This window comes from Oratosquilla oratoria, chromosome 26 (genome assembly GCF_046742065.1).
Source record: "Oratosquilla oratoria isolate Oo_2021 chromosome 26, ASM4674206v1, whole genome shotgun sequence".
Taxonomy (NCBI): Eukaryota; Metazoa; Arthropoda; class Malacostraca; order Stomatopoda; family Squillidae; genus Oratosquilla; species Oratosquilla oratoria.
In genome coordinates this window covers 26836889-26863957 of record NC_134802.1, presented here as the reverse complement: position 1 = coordinate 26863957, position 27069 = coordinate 26836889, and positions in this window count along the sequence as shown.

The window sequence follows — 27069 nt, the reverse complement described above, 5'->3', positions numbered from 1 at the left end:
TGTTATCCTTAATTCATTTTTCTTACCTTAAGGTTATAAGATACAATCAAAATAATTGTATTATATCATATTACGGTTATAAAAGTTCTTAACGGATCAAATGTTTTGAAGTATAATTGTGAACGAAGTAAATTGTTATGTCGTTCTCCTATCATGATTAAGAACAAAAAAATAAACAACACAGTTGCAACAGTTTTTGAGAAACAGTAAACATTTTATAACTATCATCTTACGTACTCGTAACTGCGAGACTCATATGATAAAAAAAAAATTATAGACTGTTCAAAGAGCTAAACAACTGATCAAAACAGGGAGAAGATACGACTAATTTTGAACGAGACGCAAAGATAAAAAACAATAAGATATAAACAATTCAGGTTCACAAGCGCTGATCCCGGTTCCGAAACAACAGAGCAGACAATCCCAGCTCTCTTGTTGCCAACTTGTAGAGGAAGTGGAATGTGAGTGAAGATTTTTATTTTCATAAAGGGTTTCCATTTCAACCTTTCCACCAATTTTCAGAACGAAAGTTTACACGAAACCAGTGCATATGCCTTCTGACTTCGAAGAATTACTTCTAGCTTAGTTATTCGTCCAATACTAAAGGGAAAGGTAGATGTTATCCTGAAGCAAACACATAGAGGGAGCTAACGAATAGCGTTTAAATCTGCACCCTGTGAAACACACTTAGGACTGAATGAATTTCACTAAAAGAATAGAGACTTAACATACATATATTCCCTTATAACAAATTACATTTTTCCATATTCTATTTTGGCTAATACAAAACTATCTTATTCAATTAAGAAATAAATTTCCTATTTGTAAATTTGTCGATCAATGAATATTCTGCTCTCTTCCAGGTCTATCAACTAAGGGACATTATTAGATATTTCCTAAAATAAAATTTGTGAAAGAATACCACAATGTTAAATATATTGATGAACCAAATTCTTCTGCGGAGGAAATAATTTCTTATAAACCTTATAAACAATTTATTCTTATTCAACAACTCTTCTTATAATCAACTTTTTTTTTTCAAATTATATCGTTGCTTTTCGATAACGATCGAACGTTACTACTCACGTCATGTTATCAACTTCATCATAAAAATTTTCATGTTTACGAATTTTATTTTGACAGGCGGCTTCATTTAGATGAAAGGACATCACGTTGTAACAATTACACAAATTACGTATGTGTGTGTGTGTGTGTGTGTGTGTGTGTGTGTGTGTGTGTGTGTGTGTGTGTGTGTGTGTGTGTGTGTGTGTGTGTGTGTGTGTGTGTGTGTGTGTGTGTGTGTGTGTGTGTGTGTGTGTGTGTGTGTGTGTGTGTGTGTGTGTGTGTGTGTGTGTGTGTGTGTGTGTGTGCATTTGTGTGTGTGTGTGTTTGTATGAAGATGTATGTGCGTATGTGTGGGTGTATAAATATGTACACATAAAGCTCTCATCCTATGTAACTCCTGAGCAAACATAACTCCAATCAGGTAATTCCAAAAGCTAATATCACTATGGCTATCTTATCCGTCTTCCCAAGCCGGAGAATTCTGTATGAATCCAATCACAAGAACCAAGATTTGGAAACCTTACCTCCCTTGCATCACGCCCTATCAATTTCCTGTCGCCTTCGCCTCCCGGATCCGCTCCCCTCGACGCCCCACCTAGCCTTCTCCTCTCTCACAACCCCCAGTCACTCTTCATGTCCTCAGTATGGAATCCAGCTTCCATTCTTCCCCTTCTTTTCTTCCTTCAGCATATTTTTCTTCCTGTGGCACCTGTTCTCCCTGTCATTATTCCACCTTTGTTCATATGTCTTCCTTTCTTTATTATATTCCTAATCCTTCTCTTTTCCTCCACCACAGTCACCTTACCCTATTCCTCTTCTGCCGTCTCAGCGCCAGCAGTATGTTTCCCTCTCTCTCTCCTCAACCTACCCCTCCTTCCACCGGCCTCTGTGCTCTCCGCCTCTGCCTCTTCTGTCCAATGCTTTATTCCCTTTAGGCGAGATTTCTTTATCTATTCTTTGGCGCACCGTCTTCTCTTTTATTCCTTGCCACGCCCGTCTTTCCGCTATATCTTCTTTCCACAGTTTCACTAGTTGTAACAGTCAAGACCAGGGTTTTCCAATCAGGGGTTTGTATGACCGCTCTGAAATCTTGCCACCCATCCTGGGGCCCACATGAAAAAAATGGACCACTTGGGAACCCTCAGAAGTACTTCAATGGTCCAAGCCATTTTATCATCTAGGGAATCGAGCACATTACGGATATGCGTTTGGTAGACGTTGAGGACAGACCTCCTTGTCCCAAACGACAGCATATCGGTAAGATCAGCATCGAATACATTCAGCCCTTTGCACACAGTAGCGATCAGTAGCATAATTTATTGGACAACTTTCCAGGAAAGACCTTAAGCCGAAGACCCATTAAATCGTGTTAATTTGAATAAATCAAAAGAGACCACCAACAAAGACAATAAGAGGCACATTTAAAACGAAAGCGAATTCCCATCACAGGTCTTACCTTCTCGATGATAACCTCTGAAACTATAAGATACGACACATGGGAAGTTTTTCTTCCGATGGGTTACTATCACTCCGTTCTGCTACCCTGTGTCATCATTATGATTCAACCTCTTCAGTGTGATATCGTCCGTAACGACAGATGCACTAGTTATTGCTACAGTAAGAAAATACTTCCTCCAAATGCACTAGGGGACCAGTGCTATTCTTGTACTATGGTAAGCATAGCTTCGTAAACTATGCTTTAAATAATCCTACGAATGTATTTTTTTTTTTTTTTTAGTATTGACTAAAAAGACTAAATGAAATATATAACATTAGAAATAAAAGAATGAACCTAACACAATTTTCTCACGGAGGTATTACAAAATATATGTATTAATAAGATAATGTTGTAATTAGTACAACAGGGCATGGCTCAGTGAGCGGCATCGGCTCATGAACCACTATTTTGAGAAGCACTGATCTAAATCATAAAGGCTATTCTAGACCTCAGAGAAAGTATATAGTGACGCTAGAGAGAGAAAGAAAAAATGAGAAAGTGAAATTCACCAATATAGAATACAATGTCTGACGATGATTTTCATTATCATAATATCACTTGAGAGGATAATGAAGAAAGCAAAGAAAGACTTGTTATGGATATGGCATGAGATGAATACACGAGTGATTAGGATATATAAAACTAATTAATGTTTTGTCCCAAATAGCTTATCTCTTTGTATGTTCAACAGGAGACACAAGAAAATAACGATCAAGTCCCATTGCAGATAAGTTCTATATCAATGAATTATAAATTAATATTATGATACATGTATATACTCGTAGAACCATATAATCAAAGTTATCATTGTTCGTATTATACTAATATATGTTTATATAGCCTGCGCCCACCAGGACAGAGAAACCCTTGAACATGAGTGGGATGTTAATTAAATCACCAATGCAATACATTCGCACTCTCTATATCGAATCTGATACTGTTTAGGATTTTGTTCAAATGTGTTACGCGTGCGCAATCTAGACATGATGTAACCGGGTTTCTTCCCACACGGCGACTGCAGCAATAGTGAATGCACTATGGCATAAAAGCAGACTTTTAAGGTTCAGATGATGATGTTGTTTCTTGCGCATGAGTTTCGTGGATATGTCTGGTGCAGGTTCTCAACCGCGAAGACTGACCCGTTTCATCAAAGTGGATATCAGCAATCAATTTTGTTCAATTGAGGGAAACCACACACTTATAGGATTAAACACATAGAACCTTTTACTATGACTGTTGACTTATCTCATTAATCAGCCCATTGGTAGATGAAGTTTATTCAGGCAAATGATACGCCTACAGTTTTCAAATAGTTAAACTATGATGGTTGGTAAGTGACGAATTGGGTCGTACGCCTAAGTGTTTGGATGATTTGAAATACTGTGTCGAGACTGAGGGACAAGTTCTTTAAGAAATTTTGCCACCCGAAGACAAGCGTTCTAACAATAAGCTAACCTTATTTCCTGAAAGAATGATAATACTTATTATATAGTTTATCATTATCTTGAAGCAGGGGGTTAATAAAATCGCAAAAATTAAAAAGAAATGTAACATCTGGTAAGGAATAGGGTTAATGGTCTTCAGATTTCTTTAGTATTCGTACTTTGTATATCTATGTTTCGTTCCCACTTCATTTGAGTTTGAGTGACGATTAGCGGAACTGATTCGATCTTATTTTGTACCATGTAGCGTCTACGAATCCAGCAAAAGGTTTTGACTTCAGCCTCCTTTGAAAACCAGAATACAGAAGTAAAAGGTGACAGTCTCGACTATACATCAGTGTCTCTCACCGTGATTATTTTTTCGATAAATTATTATGAATTATTCAAATTTCATTCAAAAACTCCACCTTCTGGTACTTTGTAATAGCAACAAGAACCCGTTATAGCATTCTGTAGTTTGCTATATACACTGGATATATTTGTATTTTATGTGACAATATATCTTAAGGATTATTATTCACTTCAAGTTACGCTAATGATAATATATAAAAATAATTGTACACGAAAGAATTTTCCTTAAAGCACTTCAGCCTATGCCAGACCGCTTGGCAAACCAATCGCATTGGCGTTGGAACAACTGTTTTGATTGGCTGCAAAGCCCCCAACGACTTTTCTTCACGAAAAAAGGGGAGTTCATTTGAATGTAAGCCTCCGTTCGGGAAGTTCATTTTTTTTTTTTTTTTTAAGGTTTACTTAGTTTGTGTCTTCATGTGAATCATGTAGTGGTCCAAAAAGAAAGGAAGAAAGGGTTTTGGATGTTCATGTCCCTACTCCCTTTCGCTTCAACATGGTAAGGCATATTTATATATTGTGGCCAATTTCATCAAGTATTATTCTTCAGCTGACTACTTAGGCTGAAGACACTAAAATTATTACAATTGGTTTCATTAGACTTGTAAGTGACATGTGCTTTGAATTGTTTTGTTATATTTATTCATTGATTTATTCACATGATTATTAATATATTTATCTATTTATTCATTTGTGTATATATATATACATATATATATATATATATATATATATATATATATATATATATATATATATATATATATATTCTTACATTTTGTCCCTCTGTTTATTTATTAATGCTTTTATGTTCTTATTTATATTTCTTTATATGTGTATATATATAAAGTTTTTGTGTATGTTTTGTGTTTTGTGTTTTTGTGCTTTAGAAACCCACTGTATACCGTGTCGAGCTCATGGGAAAAAGGTATCTAACGAAGCAGAGCGCTTTCGTATATTACAGCCTTCAGTGCAACAAGTACTTGTTGCACTGAATATGTAATATACGAAAACGCTCTGCTTCGTTAGTTTCTTTTTCCAAGTGGTCTACTTTGCATAAGTGAACACACGTACCCGTGTTCTTATTAGCATATTTACATATATATACATATATATATATATATGTATATATATAGGTATATATATATATATATATGTATATACAATATATGTATATGTATATATATATATTATACATATATATATATATATATAGCATATATATAGCATATATATAGGTATTATATATATAATATATATATAATATATATATGTATATATATATATATATTATATGCATGTATATATATATGTATATATATATATATATATATATATGTATATATATGTATATATATATTATATATATTATATTATATATACTATATATAATACATATATATATAATATATATATATTCTATATATATATATATATGTATATCATATATATATATATTATATATATAATATATATACATATATATAATATATATATATATATATATATATATATGTATATCATATATAACATGTTATATATATAATATATATATATTGTATATATATGTATATATATATACATATATACATATATATATATATATATATATATATATATATATATAAATATTACATATTCTATCAATTTTCTTGTCAGCTCAGAGAAGTTTTATTCGGCTAATGGAAGAAGTTCAGTCTGAATGAGTGAAAATTGCACCTTTCCTCGAATAGCATAATGGGTCTGTTTACAATGGCCTCCAACCCTTCCGACGTGTTACATTTTGTAGTTGACAGCTCGTTCTTGCGGTTTCAAACTATCACCATAGATGCTTTAAGAGCACCTAACTTATGGAAATAGTTTTCATGATGTCCTAAGTAAGGATTACAAATCAATGAATATATAGAAAATATGTAGATAGATAGATGATTAAATAGATAAATAAATAAATGAATAAGTAAATAGATAAGTAGATAAATAAATAAATAAATGAATAATTTTAACAAGAAATAGATGTATACATAATAGATATATGAATAGATAAGTAGACAAGTAAATAGAATAAGATAAAAAGAAATTATAATTATTGTTACTCGTGTAATTCTTTGAAGATACAAGGACTGTATTTGTAGATTTATTATTATTGCAGAAGAGTTGGAACAAATGTAAAAAGTACAAAATTCCTTTAGCTATTGGTAATACATATTAAATGAATTTGAACTCTAGAGATTACCGCAAGTCACCCATTTTATAGTACAATCAAATTAAACCATGATATATTTCTAATTTCAGAAAAAATACAATTGTTGAAGATACTGTTTTATAAGAATAAAATGACACAAAAATGAAGAAATTTGATAGTATGACTATGTGAAATAAAGAAAAAAGAAAGAAAACGAAAAGACAGTCAGCCTGACTGACGGACGGAAAGACAATGATAAATAAATAATAACAAAGAGGAAGAATTTGGCCGCGCGGTAGCCCAGTGGATACCGTGTCGAGCCCGTGAGCAGGTAGTCGTGAGTTCGATACCCGGGACTCCAGTGGCTTGCCGCAACTGATATGGCTTTGTCCTAACAGAGGTTTCTCACTTCCCACTACATGGGAGTGTGATAATGAAAGAAAGCGGAAGAAAGACGAAACAAAGCAAATCAAAGAAAATCATAAGCTATAATGCAAATTTATGAAATATAGAAAATTTATGAAGTTTTTTCATAATACGAGAATATAGATAATAACAATTCATTTCTAATCCATTTTGTAAGACATAGTAATTAAGAAAACTTTATTTGATAATTAGATAATGTTAGTTTGGTATCAGAAGTTTATTAGGATCTAAACAAGTAATTTAGTCGAATGAAAAATTAAAAGTTAGTAGGAAATTAGATTTAGGAAAATAAGATACACCCAATGCACGAGACTGCTATACGCATGAAACGTATTATATACAATATAAGGTGAAATAAACCCAGGATATTCTAACAAGGTACAAACAAGAAAGACAAATATTTTGTGTCACACGTACACCATCCTGGAGGCAGAAGTATATTATGTTGAAAAAAAAGGCTGCACGCTTTTCTTGCATGACATCCCTGTGGTAATATGAGATTCTTCATGTTTGTTAAGATGTGTTGAGAGAAAAGCTAAAGAAATGAATGAAGTTTCACAGTAGGTGCAGCAAGAAGTGGTTGACGTCAACAGTAATAATAGTGATAATGATACGAATGTTTAACATTAACGTTAGTAACAGTAACAGTAACAATAAGAGTAACAATAGCATTATCAATAACAGTAATAATAACAGAAACAACGACAGTAACAACAACAGTAACAACAACAATAACAGTAACAGTAACAGTGACTATAATATTAACAGTAACAATAACTAACATAAATGGTACCAACAACAGTAACAATAACGGTAACAATAACAGCGGCAATAGCAACAGCAGTAGCAATAACAATAACAATGGCAACGGCAGTGGCAATAACAATGGCAATAACAATACCAACGTTAATGGCAATTACACTAACACTAACACTAATATAACAATAACAATAATAATAACAACAATAATGGTATGATTATTACAGTTTCTGTAAATGTTTTATTATTTTTAATACTATAATTTATTTCATAGATTGCACAACTTATTCACGATTAAATCACACGGGAAAATAGTCATCTTTTCCAAATTACCCTGCCAATCAATTATCGAAACAAAGATGTTAGACAAATATGTCACCTATTGAGCACAATATATATATATATATATATATATATATTTATATATATATATATATATATATATATATATATATATATATATATATATATATATATATATACGAGTATATCATGGGGATATATCGTTCTGAGATACGATAATATGGTGTAGGATGGAGACATAAAACTCAAATATAGGACATAGAGTGAAAATAATTTGCAAGTCATCACAATAATAAAACACAACCATAACAAAGCTATGACAAAGACTTTGACGTTAAAGACATGTGCAATGTAGCATGAAGACACAGGAAAATGCTCCATTGTGATGTAAATGATGACAATTGGTGCATATCATATAAACATGAGAAGAGACGCTCCTTGACGTCCTGGTATGGTTCCTCTTCGTTCGACATGGCCTTCGTGGCACATCGGAACTCTGATTAAAAAGTGCACTGAGTCGAAAGATGAAAAAGAAAAATCCTCATCATGCATTGTTTTGTTTTCGTAACTCATACTCTTTTATGTGACATTGACTATATTTTATACAGTCACTGTCTCAGGGACTTAAGTTACATCTCTACCGACCAGAATCACTCAGAATTATGTTAGACACTTGTCTCCACTCAAATAGAATGCTGATCACGTTTGAAATCAAGTACCTCTAAGCTTTGCTGTCGAACTTAGATATTTATTGCACCATCTCTGCGGATCAACTTCTTTCATGAGATATTGTTTCCAAGGAAAGAAACGCTAGTTACTTTCGGGAAAATACTAAACACTGTCATTAAGGTTTCATGTGTAGAGGAAGTTACAAAAGTATAATCATTCTTTGAAATGTTTCCTAACGTTGTTGAATCCAATGATCTATTCTATCAGTTGTGTATGGAAATGTATGTGTTATTAGCTTGAAATTAAATAAATTTTATTTTTTATCCCTAGTCTAGTCTAGTTCTCCTTTATGCTCGCATATATTCAAACTTATGACCATTATTTTCCAGCCAAAACTATTAAAGCTGACCAATGAATGATATGCACACACACACACACAAACACACACACACACACACACACACACACACACACACACACACACACACACACACACACACACACACACACACACACACACACACATATATATATATATATATATATATATATATATATATATATTCAAACAAACGTATACATACACGCTAAATAGAGTGAGAAACGAGGAGGAGAGGACGAGCGTGTGTTTGTGTGCGTGTGTGTGTGTGTATGTGTGTGTGTGTGTGTGCGCATACACGTCTTAGCACGAAACTTAAGTTGAGTTAATTTTTATGCAGAACGGGAAACGTAAACGTATTTTTCGATCTCTTTAGTTACGCATGCATTAGATACGTGTGGCACTATTGAGAGAGGCATACTCATTTACTTGCAAATGGTTTTCGATTAAGTTTGTAAGAAATATTTTCGGTTGAATTTTACAAAGAATGAAAGAAAAAGAAGAAAAAAAAAATCCACAGCGAAGGCAGCATGTCACAGTCGAAAGGAAGTCGAAGATTTTGAATAATTTCACATTCTATAGCATAACTTTGTGTTTCAGAATATATCAGCTCTGACTGCTTCATTAATGGCTCATACTTTCATCCTATCTTCTGGTTAAATGAATGAAAAATAATGGGAAAATGCATTGTATACCCCAATATTAACTGTCTTTCATTCTTAATACGTAACTGTATGAATAATTATGTTTAATCTCAATTAGGAAATGACCATCGCTTGAAATAAAATATCATATGATTTTTAACTCCATGAGATAATAGTTGTAGAAAAGTTAACCAAACTGTTTTACAAAATCAGTTCATGAGGTTCTCAAGATTAGTGTACCTGTTTACCACTGTCGTGTAGACTACGATGATACTAGATTCAGATATCTTATCGTTGCCTTAACATAGATTTTGCATTAAAAATTCATTAGCTAGTCCCATATTGAGCATTAAATCTTAAATACTTTGTTTTCTATGTGCTTTTAAATTTTTCCAAAATATAACTCAGAGGTGATTTTAATGTATCATCTATCAATCTATATATATTCATTCGCTCATTTATTGATTTATTGATTTATTCATTCATTGATTCATTCATTCATTCATTCATTCATTCATTCATTCATTCATTCATTCATTCATTCATTCATTCATTCATTCATTCATTCATTTATCCATGCATTCATTCATTCATTCATTCATTTACTCAATTTCAGGCATCCATACATGTGAATCAGGCTAAGAAAGTCATCGAAGTTATTGGAAAATACAAATTAAAGCCAAACATCAAGACGTTTTGATATATATTGTTAATTCATCAGTTAAGAAAAATTGTATATACAAGTTTACCATCTTTCAGAATACAACATAGACATTAGTTATATACGATGGAATATGTTCTAAATAAACTACAAAATAAAGCCAATATCAAAGCGTTTTAATATACATTTTAATAAAAAGATACTCGTAATTTTAGAACTTATCATTAGCATTAGTTTTGTACAACGAAATATGCCATAAATACTCAAAGTTAGAAGAAATATAAATATAACCTTATCATCTTTTAGAATACAACATAAACATTAGTTTTCTAGAATTAAATGTCTTCCAAATACTCGACGTTATCTTTTAGAATACAGCATAAACATTAGTTTTCTAGAATTAAATGTCTTCCAAATACTCGACGTTATCATGTTACAGAGAACTGATATTTCCATCTATAGAATACTCGTACACCATAATTATTATTTTTTACACGATGAAATATGCTCTAAACACTCGACGTTATGATGCTACAAAGAACTAATTACGAAAGGGATTTGGTGGTACAGTGGGGACCTGCTTGATCAAATAAGTCTGTATTTCTTCAGAAGTTCTTCACACTTTCTGGAAGAAAACTTTTCACATTAACTCACCAAGGTCTTCAGGGGTCCTCTTGAAGATTATTAAAATTAACCAGAATAAGATTATTTAAGAAAAAAAAAGATTTTTAGGGAACTAGATGTTGTGTGATTTTATAACGTGAACCTTTACACTAAATAAAATCTTCAGGACTTAACCAGATTTAAATTTTTAATAGTTTGAATATACAAAAATCTATAATAGTTGCTGAAAGATACATGGGTCTATCTAGCGCTTGTATATTAACACAGTGTAGCTATTGCTAGCATAAGAAATCTATATACGAGTATGTGACCAATTTATATATGTATATATATATATATATATATATATATACATATATATACACATATATGTATATATATACATATATATATATATATACATATATATATATATATATATATATATATATTTTCGTATTTCACCGATTTTGTGACAGTACGCTCTTATTTCACATTATTTGTAGATTGCAAACGTAAATTTTCCTAAACGTCTGGCATTGTATAATTAATTTTCTTTAATCTAATATACATAAGAATTATGATATTAGATTCTTCTTCATCTTGAATAAAAAAAAAGTAGGCTATGGTCCCCCTAACATGGAGCCCGTTTTCAAATATTGCCAAATCTAAAAGTAACTGATAAAAGAGAACATACATAGTACTGCGCTCCTTAAGGAAAATAAATAGATAAAATAAATGGAAATAAAGATCAGTAATGAAATAGCTAGCGAAATGTTATATAACTAGTTAGAAAATTAAGATTTAAGTAATGCTACATATTTAAATAAAAAGATGAACAAATATGAATAAATAACTAAATATATATATGAATAAGCAAATTTATAGATATGTAAGAAAATAGATAAATAGATTAGTAGATGATTAGGTAAATAAATAGATAAATAAGTAAATGAACAGATAAATTAATCAGGAATGATAAGGTTTTAGGGCATCTAGAACCAACGTATAGTAAGGAGATAAAGAAATAATTAAAAAGTAAGAAAAACAAAAAAGGAATGGGAAAAGCCTAAAAGGAGGGACACGCCCATAAGCAATGGTTTAGATCAAAACAGAATTTAGTGCTTGGTGATGTACTGGGTTGTCGGCGGGCCCAAGATTAATGTGTTATGAAAATGGTCGGCTGCGCTCTCAAGGAGCAATTAGAAATGACGCCATGCAAAAGGATGGGTTCATTTAGAACCCCGAGACGCGTATTGAACCTTGGGAGAGGTGCAGAGGCCTGATGGTGCTCCTTATATGGAGTGAATTATGACGCTGCGAAAAAACGTGTTGATGAATTTTGGAATGAATGATGAGGTTTTGGTAAACTGGGGTGCGGTGGGAGGAAAAGACGGGAGGAAAATGGTGATGTGGAACGAGGGACGGGTATCAAATATTAAATTGTTAGGGGAATTAAATGTATAATCTTAGTTGGGTACATGTGTATTTACACATGTGTATTTATACATATAACATACGAGTACATATACGTATACACACACACATACATACTTATAAGTATATACTGTATATGTACAAGTATGGATCAATCTGTCTCTATATATAGGCACACACACACACACACACACACACACACACACACACACACACACACACACACACACACACACACACACACACACACACACACACACACACACACACAAACACGACTCGGTGGCGCAGTTGGTAGAACGCTGAGCTGCCACGAAAGTGGCCCGCAGCTCCTGGTTCGAATCCTGCCCAGGGCCGAAATTATTTCGGTACTGCTGCGCTTCGGGTCGTTACTCTGACTCTCGTGGGCGGGGAGTTGGGTGTGTGTGTGTGTGAAAAGGTCATAGCATTACCCATAGATCAGACCTACGAGCTCTGAGCTCTCTTCCGGGAGGGAAATAGCTGTCGATCACGAGTCCAAAACGTGATCCAAAGACCAAGTTAATACACACACACACACACACACACAAACTACCTCATATTCTTAAGACTTTCAACATTCAAGTAGTATTTAAGACCTCCAATACAATTAGAAGCCCTTTAATTAAAAAACTCTCCTGATAAGGAAGAAAGATGTATCTCTTTAATTCCTTATAAAAATTGTGACAAATGCTATATAGGCTAGACTGGAAAAGAATTAAAAATAAGGTTAAAATAACTTCAGTATAGCGTAGAAGTGGCCAAATGCCTAACGCATTATTTGTTAATTAAAGGGATTTTGATATTTGTATTAATTGGGAGGGTGCCAAAGAAACTAGAAATAAGTTACATTTGACTAGAAATATAACAGAATCCGGTCTGATTAAAGATACATTTGTCAATAATTTAAATTTAAGTCAAGGAATGTAGTCTCTCATGGTTAACCTATACCGTCCGCTGCCGCGAACGGTAAAAGTTAACCATGATAGACTTCTTCACTAATTTTTCCTTTTCCCATCCATGGCCTCCCACTTTGTAAATATACACATGTTTATATATACCCTGAGGATGTCTAAGTAGACGAAAGCTCTCGGATACCTGCTACTCCAGTGTTTCCAATTCTTTATCTGCGACCTTTAGGAGGCTGGGCGTCTCCTACAGTAGTAGAAGGACGCCAATATTGTCACTATTAATCACAGGAAAGGTGACAAGTCCACCTGCGGGAACTACAGGAATCAGCTCTCCTGTCCGCCGTTGCCGGGAAGATCCTGGTGCGGGTCATGGTCTCCGAACTTTTCTCCACTGTCTCCAATGTCGTGCTATCGGAAACCTAGTGTGGTTTCCGCCAAGACATGAGCACCATGGACTTGACCTTTGTAGCCCGTCTCCTTCAGAAGTGCACAGTAACCTCTATGCCGCCTTCGTTGACCTCACCAAGGTGTTCGACAAGGTCAACCGAACCCTTCTGTGGACCATCCTGGCCAAGTGTGGCTACCCTTCAAGGTTCATCAGAATTCTCCAGAAGTTCTACACCGGTATGCTTACTCGCGTGGTGATCGGAGGTTCCAATTGCGACACTGACTTCATCAGCCACACGGCAGAGTGACTCTAAAGAACCCTCACCACCGTAGCAAATACCTACATTAGCACCGTGCTCTTCATCAACGTCAGAAAGACGTATGTATGTATGTATGTATGTATGTATGTATGTATGTATGTATGTATGTATGTATGTATGTATGTATGCATGTATGTATGTATGTGTGTATGTATGCATGTATGTAAGTATGTATGTATGTATGTATGTATGTATGTATGTACGTATGTATGTATGTATGTATGTATGTATGTATGTATGTATGTATGTATGTATGTATGTATGTATGTATGTATGTATGTATGTATGTATGTATGTATGTATGTATGTATGTATGTATGTATGTATGTATGTATGTATATGTGTGTGTGTGTGTGTGTGTGTGTGTGTGTGTGTGTGTGTGTGTGTGTGTGTGTGTGTGTGTGTGTGTGTGTGTGTGTGTGTGTATCCGTGTATCTGTGTGTTTATGTGTACGCATACGCGCATGAGCCGTCATTTGTTTTTCGCTGCAAAAAGAGTTTGCCTCAGCTGAATAAGATCGTCTGGTGGCAGCCAGAATATATCTTTAATGCCTCAGAAGTAACTAAATTGTTTGTGTCTATAACCGCAAGATTTTCCTCTCTGTTTTTTTCTTCTTCTTCGTTGAAATATATGAAAACCACTTCCTACAGAATGTCAGTGAAAAATGAGTTCCATTATATCTGTATTTCAAGAAAATATCTTGATGTTATTATCCCCGTGGGATAGAAATGCAGAAGTTGTAATATGATGAATACATTAGAGCTGAAATGTTATAGCGTTCCAGTGACATAATGGATATAACCTAAAGACAGTAATCAAAAAGACTTACTCAGATTAGAAGGATGTGACGAGAATTATCCTCTAAAGGGGAAATTGTTGATTACAATTCTTTGTAGAAAACATTAAAAATATGGTATAGGATTGATACAGCAAAATCCACACGTTTGCAGGTTCTATAAAAACAGTTATGAGCACAGGAACAAAAAACTTTGAAATATCTACAGATGAAAAAAAAAAATGGCATCTACATTTATTGTCTAAAGATATTGTGTGGTGAGACCAGGAGAAAGACTATGGAAGAAGGGTTGTATATATATATATATATATATATATATATATATATATATATATATATATGTATATATATACATATATGTATATATATATGTATATACACATATATATATATACATATATATATACATATATACATATATACATATATGTATATATATGTATATATATATATAGATGTATATATATATATGTGTGTATATATATATGTGTGTATATATATATGTATGCATGTTTATATATATATGTATATATATATATATATATATATATATATATATATGTATATATATCGTCATGGGTTGCTTGCTTGTTTTGCCCTGAGTTAACGTAAGGAGTGAAACTTCAGTTGAATCTATGTGTGAGTCAGTTCCAATTGGGAAGCAAACCCACAACAATAACGTGGAACGTATAGGTAATTTAGATAGATAAAAATACGTTCCGAGGAAAAGCTCTATTTGAGACTGAATATAAGAATTATAAGGATTACGGTTGAGGTAAGATAGATGTCTGCACGAAACTTAATTAACTGTATTTACACATAAAGAAAAAATAAAGTTTTACTGATTAACATTTACGAACATACATTCACAGTATTCTGAAGAATAACACAAACACACTTTCCTAATAAAGAACACATACAATAGAAATAAAAAAAATTCAATACATAGAAAAAACACACAAAATAAAGATATACAAGACCAAGAATTATTAATACTATACTTGCGAACAGAAGTGTAAGGCACCAATTGACAGCGAGAAATAGGCGAGGCCTAGGGCGTTGTGTGAGAATGGGGGTGGACAGCCGGGGAGGCTCTTTTTATACCCGAGGAAGGCGAGGCTAATTGTTTCATGGCAAGGTTCGAATCTGAACGTTGTCACAACGTATGTTGGCCACGAGTCATGTTCGAAGCTGTGAGTAGTAGGCGGGCGATTTGAAAGTGGTTTGATTCACGGTTGGCTATAACAATATATATATATATATATGTGTGTGTATATATATATATATGTATATATTCACTGTAAATCTTTAAAAAATCATTGAAATTTAATGTCAACAAAAATATGTTCCGATTACATATCTGACATATACAAAGTCGCTTGAAGATTAGAATAAAGGCTTTGAATAAAAACAAAATTATTTTCTCGATTAACTAGAAAATAGTAGGGTAATTCATATACATTTTTCTAGTTATGGATAGGCAATATTATTGCTGGTAAGAATATCTTATCTGCTTATCTGTTGATCTGTTTATCAGTTTATAATTTTATTTGTTGATCTATTTATCTATTTATATATTCATCTATATATCTATTCATCTATTTATCTATTCATCTATTTGATATTTAGCTATTTAGATATTTAGCTACTTATTTATTTAGCTATCTATTTATTTATCTATATATCTATTTATCTATCTATCTATTTATTCATTTATCTATTTATTTATTCATTTATCCATCTATTCATCTATTCATCTATTTATCTATTTATCTATTTATCTCTCCATCTGTCTATCTTTCTATGTATTTGTTTATCATTGTTTTTATTTATTTATTTATTTATTTACTCATTCTTTATTTTATTCATTTATAAAAAAATTCTTATTTATCTATTTATTTGTTTATTTTCATTTAATTTATTTTACTTATTCGTTTATTTATTATTATTATTATTATTATTATTATTATTATTATTTTTATTATTTTTATTATTTTTTTTATTATTTTTTTTTTTTTTTTTTTTTTTTTTTTTTTTTTTTTTCCGACGTTGGGTCGCCTTCGTGGCTGATCAGGGTCATCGGAAACCATCGCACCAATTCCGCAGTGGTTTCCGGGACTCAAACTCGACCAACATTTGAAGAGTTGAAGACGGTATTCAGTGGGTTAGCAGAACAACTTTCTAAATAGTGAATAGCACTGAGGAGTAATAATCAAAATGAAGTTAACTTTTTAGCTTTGTTGGTGATTTTCTTCGAAAAAAAAAAAGGCGATTGTAACAACTGCATGAGACGGAAGTATCAATAAAAGGGTTCATGAAATGTTTACGAATAAAGTCACTTTGGACAATAAAAACAAATGTATCGGCCGTATACAGTAGAAGAGTTAATAATGTATCTTTAGGCCTAATTTTCGTTCTTTATTAAGATGTTTAATATACCGAAATAATGAAAAAAGTTTCCGCCTCCCCTCACGGGAATCCAAGACCAGGACTCGTTTCCTTAATCTGATAAAACTTTATGCGTGTAAGCTTTCCCTCGGATTTGAATAATTTTCATCCGTTTCCATTATTTTCCTACGTTCAGGTTTACACATATTTCTTTACTTTTTCTTATTAAGTACGGACTTTACTACTTTTTTGGCACATATACATACATATACCAAGGCTTTTTCCCCCTTACAAGGGAGGTAGCCCAAAAGGAAAAGGCATAAAATCATTCACACTCATTCCATCCCTGAATACACTCCACACCCCTCCACCCTCCCTCTCATCTTAGCACCTTCTGGATTACGGGTCATCCCTGCACCCTGTCCAATGCCCTGGGTCAGAAGCAGTGTTGCAGTGGAACATATGAAAAATTTGTACTTTAAGGCATTAAGATTTGTAATGCTTTAATATCTCTTTTTACCTAATATTCAAGTTATCCTTAATATTATACATACTACAAAACATTAAGATTTCTTATCCTTGAATTGCTCGTTTTATTTAACATTTAAGTTCTGTATTTTCCTATCAAAATTACGTGGGGGTATGTCACACCCCACACTTAAAACAATGATTCCCGAGTAATTTGGCCGTGACCAAATGTCATTAGTAACGACTCTTATTTTCGCTTTTTCTTCAGGTTATGATACCTCCTGCCTCCAATATTTCTTATTCTATCTACTTCCAGGTAGGCATCAGCCTGTCATTTGGGTCAGAACTCGTTTTCTCTTGAAATCGTCTTACTCTCATTGGTTCCTATCCTATTACTTGCCAGAACATAAGAGCATAAAAATGAAGATTGTGAAAAACCATAAGGTCTACACTATGCAGCTCCATGTTACTTGCCACGTATCATCCCTACACAGAAAGTTATCTAATCTTCACTTAAAACATCCAATACTTTCAACGCTCATTACACGATTACTAAGTATATTCCATTCATTAGCCACTCTATTGGTAAACCATTTCTTGCCTATTTCCTTCTTAAATCCAAATCTTTCCAATTTAAAGCCATCCGTCTACCTTTGCTTTGGTCTTCCTACAAGTCGGCTTCTAGTAACTATACGAAAGACCTCTCATGTGTCTCCATTGCAAGAAACTGAGTTACTGTCTATGTTGTACTTAAATGTGTCATTTCACACTTCTTAACCATGTAGGCTAAGGTTTATTCCTCAAAAGCTGTCAGTGATTGTCGTTTGCCCTGGATGCCCAAACATATATGAGAAAAAATCGGGGCCGGCCAGCGTGAGTCTTGAACTCGAATTCCTCTTAACATGAGACCTAAGCGTTACCACTTTGCTTGGGTCTCATGCTCAGAGGGACCCGAGTTCAAAACTCGCGATGACAGGGTGTTTGAACTACATCGCTTTTAATAGTTATTTGTTCTATAAAATTTGAGATAGTTGACATTTTCAGAACTTGTGCGTCGGTTTTCTTTTACTCCTTTTCTTTTGTTTCTTTGTATATTATTGATATGAACCATTGTCACCATTTCTTAGAAAGTTTTGGTCGTCAATGATAATTGTTGAAGCAAGATTGTGGACACCAGAAACTAACATATTTATTGAATGGGTGACCAACCACCGCTTGTCCCCACTTCTTGGATAGGTAGCCGGTTAAAGGAGACACGGGTTCTTCAATATCGTTTAATTTGACTTCCACCTTTGCGAGTACACTAGCTCTAACTAACTCTGCGTCCTTCCTGAGCACGCAGATAGACTCTCTCTAGTTGTGAATTTCCCAATCAGTTTCATTTATTCCCTTTTACACAGAAAACAACAGTCACTCAAATAATATTATATATATATATATATATATATATATATATATATATATAATATATATATATATATACAAAGATATCCTATTATACATTCATCCCAATTTCACATTACAAGAATTGAATTGATAAATATATAACCATTCAGGGATGGCACTCAACTACAGTTTCACGGAAACTTCGAGAATTATTACACATACACACGAACATACACACTTCCAATTACGCATTACTTTCATAGTTCCCAAGGCTGAATATAGTGAAGTTATCTATGAAAATGGATATACAATATATCTAAGCTTAAGAGGGAAATAGGCAAGATCTGACTTACTAATAGAGCAACTAAAGAATTGAACAGACTTAGTTATCATATAGTGAGCGCTAAAAATATTGGATACTTAAAGAGATGATTAGCTAGCATTATGGATAATGATGATAGGTGGTAAGGAACATGAAGCTACCTAGTTTTGGTCTCTTGTAGTCTCCTTCATAATTATGTTCTTATGTAACCATCTTTTTCGTTATTGAGTATTCACTACCATAGGTCATAGTATCGCCACTATTATTTTTCAATTTAGTTTAACTTTGCTTTATTTAATTTTTTCATTGCATTTTATTTCGTTCTATTCTATTTCATTTCATTTAGTTTGTTATATCTTATTCCAATTTTTTTTCCAACAAGAGATATATTTAGTTATTAATTTTATTTTGCTTTATTTGACTTCCTTTCATCTTGTTTATATTATTTTGTTTTATTTTATTCAATCTTACTTTTTTCCAAAAAAAAATTTTTATTGTATCGTTCTCAATTGCTATAAGGTAGGCTTAGATGTCTACAATATACATGAACGAAACATTTTGCAACGTTGACAAGACTTATTACACACTATCTTCACTCTAATGGGAGAAGTATGTATACACGAAGAAGATGAAGAGGTCAAATAGTTTTGCTGTAGAATATAATATTCCCTTTTCCAGGAAAGCACAATCATCGTAAGGCTGGGAAATTGCATCTTGCATAATTCCGAGAAAATCTGCTGCAAACAATGCGCTGTGCCTTCATCTTTTCTTGATAAATTTGACTTATCTCTCCATAGCTGCTCCTTCTTTATATTGTGATAGATCGTAAATATTGTCATATCTAATTTTGCCGATAGCAAGTGGGAATACATAAGTCAATAATCGTTTTTGTCATACAATTCTTATTTCCTAACTATTTATCGATCAATGAAAAATGTTTGTATATGTATAGCAAGTGGGAATACATGAGTCAATAATCGTTTGTCATACAAATCTTATTTCCTAACTATTTATCGATCAATGAAAAATGTATGTATTTGTGCTACTTAGCACTATTATCACTGGGAAATATTGTGAGGAAGCGGAGGAGCCTTAAGAGGTGATGTAATAACACACACTGAAGAAAACGAAAAAAACATAGACTGAACAACTTCACATCGGTTTAATGACCCCATTATGGGTCGATAGCCTAAAAAAAAAAAAAAAAAAGATGGTGTAAGAGATTTAAGGAGACCATTAGGCCCTCTCACAATGGCGGTTTGAACCACGGCGGTTCAGTTACCATGTATGTCATTGGAGGCATTCACACAAAACATCATATTTTTTCTTCGACTATGCGGCACCCACGCGGTTTCCGTGAGGTTCAAACCTCTAGTGTAAACAAAGTCTTAGAAAGGAGTTCGAAGTTAACGTTGACCAATCTTCCCTTTGAATAAAAATTAGTCTCTTGTCATACAAGAATGATGCGTATATATAACAGACATATTTGTATATATATATATATATATATATATATATTTATATATATATAATACGAAAAACATAGGAGCAGATTCTCATGTATACAAGTAGTACTAAAATCGACAGCATTCTGATATATATATATATATATATATATATATGTATATATATGTATATATATATATATATATATTTATATATATATATGTATATATATATATATTATATATAAGTATATATATCCTTGAAAGTGGCAGTTGCCGACAAGATTGACGAGTTAAACACCATATGAGGACGGAGCCTTTATTTGTACGACGTTTCGTTTATTACAGCTTTTTCAAGTACAAGTTGAGATACAAATGCTTGAGATTAAATAAGGGGAAAGGAGGGAACGCGGAGAGGAAAGGGGGGGGGAAGGAAGAGGAGGAGGAGGAAGAGGAGAAGGGGGGGGGATTGAACACTGGGAAAAGATGAGAATGCTGGCCCAAACGTCCGGGGGCGAAATGTCCACAAAGGGTGGTTTAGATATTTAAAATTTTGCTGTCCATGGGTATTAGGGGAATAATGTGAGGCAAAATTAAGAGTCGTTACTAATGACATTTGGTTATGGCCAAATTACTCGAGAATCATTGTTTTAAGTGTGGGGTGTGACATACCCCAAGTTTTTTTGATAGGAAAATACAGAACTTAAATGTTAAATAAAACGAGCAATTAAAGGATAAGAAATCTTGATGTTTTGTAGTATGTATAATATTAAGGATAACTTGAATATTAGGTAAAAAGAGATATTAAAGCACTACAAATCTTAAAGCTTTAAAGTATATATTTTTTATATGTGCCACTGCGACACTGCTTCTTGCCACTTTGTACTTGTAAAAATATTAGCAATTTTTTAGCCCTGTTCTTATTTATTTGTTTATTTATTCATTCAAGCATGCGTTTGTTCTTTTCTTAATTTTTATGTCAATTCATTTATGTATTTTTCATTCATTTGTTTATTAGATTGCTTATTTGCCTATATATTTATGTATTTATTTATCTAAATACTCATCTTTCTATTTATTAATTTTATTTACTTATTCAATTATTTGTTTATTTATTTAATCATTCATATATTTACTCATTCATGTATTGATTTATTTATCTATTTTTAATCTATTAATTTGTAATTCATTTATTTACTTATCTATTACTTTGTTGAATCATTTATTTACTACTTTATTTACTTATTATCTATTTTTGCGTGGAAATGCGAATGAGATTCCTTTAATCTTACAACCAGGACTTGCCCATCCTTACGTCCTACCAATGGTTTGTAACTTAAATTCACTCAAAACCACAACAGTGCCAAGGGACTTGTTTCTCTGTCCTCTATTGTCGAACGATTGTTTGACACAAATCCTTACTCTTCTTACCTTTCTGACCTGCTGATATTGATTTTATTAAAGTATAGGATCAATTGTTAAAATATAAATCTTATTGATTTTTCTAAACAAGGTAATTGCCCTACAAAACATTTGACATTCAATTGGATTACTCTTTGAAAAATATAGTTAGAAACACAATGAATAGAAATAATAGAATTCACCTAGGAGATGACAATGTCTGTGGATCTTATTACTAAAGATCTAACACATAACTTACAAGAACAAAGATAATCTAAACTTGTATATGTTACCAACATGTCACATGTACTTCTGTCATATTCTCAATGAAACGAATTGTCTTGAATTGATAATTCCGCAATTTTATAAATTCGTAAACTAAATCAATAAAACTAATTTCTAAAATGAAAATAAAAATACAAATATATCCACCGACCTATTCGTTATTATTATATGTTAAGAGAGCTTGTTCTGGTGAACACTAGATTACCTTGTTTAGCTTAACCCATTAAACTCCAATGACAAAATGTCTTGTCATTTGGTCAAATAAAACAAAAAATCATAAAACACCAAAATGTTTGATCAAACACCAGAAAAATATGACGTCAATCCTCACGCGGTCAAGCCGCATCAGATGATATTCGGATGTACGGGCCGGCGCGAGGCCTACTATATCCGGTTTTTCGTATCTACACCACAAGCGACTGACATGAGTTGAATGGCTTAAGAAAAAGCTTAAGTACTGAAGAACCAACAGGAAACTATACAATGAACTCCTGCGCTATGACGCAATTAATATTTTTTTTACAATCAACAAAATATTTTGTGCTAAGTGGCTTAATATATGTTACATCATTAATAATAATTAATCATTACCATTCCACGTGCCTATTTCCCATTACACAAGATCCATTAATTCCTAAGTACACCTTTCGTTTCAATCCACCTATTATGTTATCTTATTTAAGATAAATTGAGGGATCTTCCGTACTTATCAAGTATTTCACCGCCTTGAAATGGTAGATGTATGGGGCTACACTCTACAAGTACTTACAGACGAACCTACAAAAACTAAGCATGATTTATCGAACCTTGATATCAATGACATGGTTACCGTTATAGACGAGGGTATTGGAAAACGTCAATGTGGATACATATATACATGCATACATACAAAGATACATACATGAATATACACATACATACATACATACATACATACATACATACATACATACATACATACATACATACATACATACATACATACATACATACATATATACATACATACATACATACATACATACATACATACATACATACATACATACATACATACATACATACATACATACATACATACATACATACATACATACATACATACATACATACATAACACATATATACATACATACATGCATACATACATACATACATACATACATACATACATACATACATACATACATACATACATACATACATACATACATACATACATATATATATTCATACATAAGTACATATGTATATATATACATACGTACAAAAACCTCTTTACCCCTATCAGGGTTAGTCAAGTCAAAGCACATATCCCTTCCATTTTCTTATTGATAACAAATCAGAAGCAGTTCAGTGATCTTGGTAAAAACACAAATTTCAACACTTTGATGTTACTTCATGTAAAAGAGTAGAGATATTTTCAGATTTAATATCATAGAAATGTATATTTACTCTGACGACACGCTGACAGGTCAGATTAAGCTTCATCATGGCTCATAATTTGAGATCATTGTACGATCAAAATGTGATTACGAGGACAAGAGACAGAGGCAATTACTATGATATATGCAATCGTTATTAATCCTTAATCTCATAAACAATAATGCGAATAAATGACTGAATTTATATTCTTAAGAATGTGAAGTTTAGAGCAATTTATGTTAATGTAGTGGTCAAGTAACACACACACACACACACACACACACACATATATATATATATATATATATATATATATATATATATATATATATATACATATATATACATATATATATATATATATATACATATGTGTATATATATATATATCTATGTATCTGTATATATATATACATATATATATTTATATATATGTGTGTATATGTATATATAGATATATATAAGTACATATATATATATATATACATACATATATATACATACATATATATGTATGTATGTATGTATGTATATATGTACGTATGTACTGTATGTAAGCATGTATGTGTGTAAGTATGTATGTATATATATATATATATATGTACAGTATGTATATATGTATGTATGTATGAATGTATATATTTATGTATGTACTGTATGTAAGCATGTATGTATGTATGTATGATGTATGTATGTATGTATGTATGTATGTATGTATGTATGTATGTATGTATGTATGTATGTATGTATGTATGTATGTACAGTATGTACAGTATGTATGTATGTATGTATGTATGTATGTATGTATGTATGTATGTATGTATGTATGTATGTATGTATGTATGTCTGTATATATGCTCCGTGACCTCAGCTTGAGAACTTGTCTTCTGCCGATACACCAGCTAGCGAATACCTCTTGTTAAGTTTATTACTTCTTGTGGTTAAGTTTATATCTTCGAATAGTGACAAGTGATCGTGTTGTGTTTTTGTAATTGTATACGTATAGCGCTGTACAGATACATGTATAAGATAAAGTGTAGTGTTCTAGTAATTTGTAATCAAAACAGTAGTCTGTTACTGTACTCCAAAGGTAGGAGTAATAATGTAAGCTAAGCAAAGTAAGCTTCGTGTATTTAGTTTATTTAGTGACCGCTTTTGTTTCTTTTGTTGTTTTATACATTCTTTTCTCTTTGCCGTTTGTATTTCTGAAGAAGGAGCGAAATGGCTTCTAAAGGTTGTTTGAACCTGGAGGACCGTCTCAGGATGTGTCAGGAGGGCATTCGTCTTCTCAAGAGTGCGCTCTGTGAGAAGAGTGAATCCTCTCCAGAACAAAAAGAGCGTACCACCTCTTCCTCTAATGCCACTGCCGTGAGCGAGTGTTGCTCCGTGGGGTCCCGTTTGTCGAGCCCGTATTTGGTAAGCGGGTCACCTGTGGAGAAACCGCTGGCTCTAGCCAATCGTTTTGCTCTGCTGGCGGATGAGGTGGCTGAAAATAAGGAGTTCTTGGTAGTGGGGGACTCCATTGTACGAGGCTATAACGACATCCTGCAGCGAAAGACTAAACGACGTTGCAAGCTTGTATGTCAACCGGGCCGTAGGATCGCCGATTGTACCCAGATCATCAGGGAGCAAAGGCGGACGAACACGGCTACGATTGTTTATGCGGGAAGTAACGATGTGAGTAGGGTGAGATCAGAGGAAGTTGTACGGAATTACAATGTCCCTCTTCAGGAGATGAAGGAGCGTGGGAGCCGTCACGTACTCTATCGGATCCTTCCGAGGATCTACGCAGGTTCGTATTGGAACAGTAGAGCCATAGGGATCAATGAAAGGATATCACGATTGTACACGCAACTGTTATCTCTTTTCCAGGCGTCATGACCTTTATGCTTCTGATGGGATCCACCTTACTCGCAGAGGCAAAGATGTTCTTACAAACCTCATTGTGGGAGTTTGTAATGAACTAGTTCCTTTTTTGGTATAGAAACTGAAAGGGAAGGGGAAATAGAGTGTACTAGGGAAAATAGAATAGGGTATAGAGATAATGTAAAACAATATGTCAGTATAGGACAAAATGTAATTTTAGGATATAATGTCGGTAGCGGACGAAATATTACATTAGGATGTAATGTCAAAGGACAAAATATCACGATATGATGTAATAATAGTGGAGAACAAAATATCACGATGGAATACAATGATAGTAGAAGACAAAATATCACGATGGTATGTAATGATAGTGGAGGACAAAATATCTCGGTAGGATATAATGTCAGTGGAGGACAAAATATCATTTTAGGAAGGGATGCCGGACAGAATGTCAGTGAACGACGGGTGGCCAGTGTGGAACACGGTGACATAGGGGGCAAGGTATACATGAGAGATAGAATGTATAATTTAGTTACTTGTATCAAATTCACTAATGAGACAGAAAAAATAATAAGTTACTCTTCTGGGACATTTTGATACATAAAAGTTGAAGATATTTCAAGCACGATGTATTCAGGAAAACCACAAATGTCCTGTCGGATGTCCACTTTTACTCAGCTCATCATGAAAACAACAACTAAAATTTAGGTGTTTTCTTCTATGTTTCTTAGGGCTTACAGAATCTGTAGCCTTTATTTCTTGGATGATGAGCTGAAGAAAATGTGTGACATTGCATCGAGTGTGAGATATCCAAAATATTTGATTTATAATGCTCATAAAATGACAAAGAGGTCCTACCATGGCATCTCTCGGAATAAGAATAACTTTTGTAACAAAAATCTTTTAGTTGTTCCTTTCCATGAGAACTTGATAAGTTTTCCTGAGATTCTCAAACAGTTTGACTTCAATGTGGTATTTAAGAATATAAGTTCTATTAAAAACTTTCTTATTAAACCTTTACCAGGTGATAGGGTAGGCTGTGTTTATAGCATTCCTTGTTATAAATGTTATTAATACTATGTTAGTCAAACAGGAAAAGTGTTAGGTACTTGAATTAATCAACACAGGTATAGTGTGAGATCAGGTAAATTTTCCATTGGGATTTTTGTACACGTAAGAGACCATAAACATCCCATTTATTAGAATTATTTCAAAGAAATTATCTCTTG